The 2,571-nt window shown below is 46.8% G+C and overlaps 1 protein-coding gene across 2 annotated transcripts in view; it reads right to left on the bottom strand.

The window, feature by feature from the left end:
- Positions 1-2,571, bottom strand: part of Nup50 (nucleoporin 50) — a 19,119-nt gene that overhangs the window by 16,088 nt on the left and 460 nt on the right. The gene's annotated exons all lie outside the window — the stretch shown is intronic.

Raw genomic sequence — 2,571 nt, 5'->3', positions numbered from 1 at the left:
CACACACACACACACACACATAAATAAATAAAATTTAAAAAATGATCCATACAATTCCCGGTACCGGAAAAAAAAAAAAAAAGATGATCCATAAAATTATTCTTAGCTAAGAATTTTTAATAAGGCACTAGAAATAATTTCATAACACGAGTCAAAAATACTTTCCTTTAGGCTACATGATAGAAATACATGTTTCCTAAGATCAAATTTATCTGCCCCAAACTATATGTTAAGAAGCTAAGAAATTATTTACAAGTACCAAGGGATAATGCCCCTGACAACAGGGACAGAAAGCCTGGGGAAGAAACCACCAGCTCAATTCATCTAATCCCACGGCATTCAGGGGAAGGCAGGAGACTGGCAGTAGTGTCTCTGGAAGTTTCTGTACCCACCTCTCAGAAGGCGTGTTTTATTTTCTGATCCTAATACAGTACACTTTGCTCTAAAAAAAAAAAAAACAAAAAAAAAAAAAACCAGCAATAACAAACAAAAGAAAAAAGCCAAGAGCTGGAACCAACAGATCTTTGTTTCGAATGTTGTTTTCTTAACTAACTCACCACATGCCTAACCCAAAAACCAAAACCCCAAAACCTCTCTCTCCTCTGCTGTCTGCACAGGGACTCACCAACTTGTGTGAGGCACCTGCTTAGGCTGGCACATCCGCCCTGCTCCTTCCAAAGGGTCTCCAAGTGCCCTGCTCTCAGGACCACAACCCACATGTACGTTCTAGACCACCAAGACAGGACGATGGACGCTGCACATCACCTACTGTTCTAAGCATGAAGCTAGAAATCTACAAAATAAAATTCACTCCAACATGCTTCAGAGTCTGAAGCCAGGGGTGCTGTTTTTAAAACATTCAGATAATCCTTGAAATCTCTCGTACAAGTGTGCAGTCTTCTTTCTGATTGCAGAAAGACTGCTTTTAAATCCACGATTCTAAGACACAAAGTATGAGACTTAAAAAGTAGTTCCCAGCCAACACCTGGAGTCCTCCCTGCTTAACGTTTTCCCGACACACTTGCCCAGTTCTGCCACTACCCCTTCTCAGAAGCATCAGCAGAAGAGTGGAGTAACTCCCTGCCCATTGCTCAGCACCCAGATCTCAGGAGCCTTGTGGTACCCACCCACAGACACCTCCGCCATAGGGCGGAAAAGCAGAGGCTGGACAGGCCAGGCCAGCCCAGCCCAGCCCAGCCAAACGGGGGAGTAACAGGCCAGAAAGGGGCGAACTGGGAAAGACTCAAACCTGGTAATAAAGAGTACAATTTTAACACCTAATTTATCCTTGAACCTGGAAGGACAACTAGCACAGAAGAACAAGATCGTTAACTTGCCCACTTCCTTTTCCTAACATTTATCAATCGGTACAATACTAGAAGACAGGAACCCTGGTTTTCATTCTTGGTGGAGTCCAAATGCCCCCAATTTGCCAGCTGGTCGATGTTCCAGCTGTCATGCAATCAGTGACCCAGGGTACGACATATCTGAGGAAATACTACAAGGTTTGCCATTTTCTAGCTTTCAGATCATGCCTAAGAAGTCTAATTTTGTACCTCCGTGTCTTCACCTATGGGACAGGAGAATTTAATGAGGGTAAACACAAAACTTGGTTTAGAGCAGTGCCTGGAACATAGAAAGAGCTTCACATATGTTAGACAAGTTTTGTTAGAAGCAAAGACTATTTTTTTTTCCCGCCAACATTTAAAAGCTGTAGTGGGCAACAAGAGAACCACTTGAACTATGTACTAGACTTTTTTTTTTTTTTTTTTTTTTGGTACCGGGCTGGAACTCAAGATCTTGCGCTTGCCAGGCAGGCGCTTATGCTGCTGAGTTATTTCCCTGGCCCCTATGTGCTAGACTTTAAAACAGTATTTTACCAAATGTATATTTTATTCCAAATCATGACACTTCAGATAAAGAATTTTCCTGTTTTGAAAGGGGGTGCATAAAAGCACTCGGAGCACACCCTGACACAGAAGATCTACTTTTCCCCTGGAATTGTGGGTTGAATCTAGCGCCTTTACACTGAGCTACACTCCCAGTATTTAAAAACAAAACAAAAACAACAACAACAAAAAAACCCACACACAAAACTGACAAAGGAGCTTGGCCAAGTGCCCTGGCTGGCCTCTAACTTTCCATCTTCCTGCCTCAGCCTCCCCGAGGGCTGGGATTTCAGGGTCTCCACCCTGGGCCACACCACAAGTCTTTTCGGCTACTCATTCCCATTATGAAGTTTACAAAACGCGCCAGTGGGTTGAAAGGCACCCCGCAATGACACGACTGCTCGATAACGCAAAACCGTGACAGGAAACAGCGCGCAGGAAACTTTCCCGGCGGCTGACAGCGCGAGGTGGTCTCGTCAGCCGCCCGGCGCGGCCTCGCCCTGGGAACGCGACTTCATTCCGCGGGCGGGAGGCGCCGGCTGGAGGAGGGAACGCGGGCCGAGCGGGGACCCCTCGAGAGCGCGGCGGGGGCGCAGAGGCCGCGCGCGGGCGAGGGCAGGAAGGAGAAGAGGCCAGCCCGGGAGGAGGCAGAGCCGCCCGCCCCGCCGCCGCCACCGCCGCA

The sequence above is a fragment of the Octodon degus genome, unplaced genomic scaffold (genome assembly GCF_000260255.1).
Source record: "Octodon degus isolate 3935 unplaced genomic scaffold, OctDeg1.0 scaffold00153, whole genome shotgun sequence".
In the NCBI taxonomy this organism is placed as follows: domain Eukaryota; kingdom Metazoa; phylum Chordata; class Mammalia; order Rodentia; family Octodontidae; genus Octodon; species Octodon degus.
This window is presented reverse-complemented; position numbering and strand designations above follow the sequence as displayed.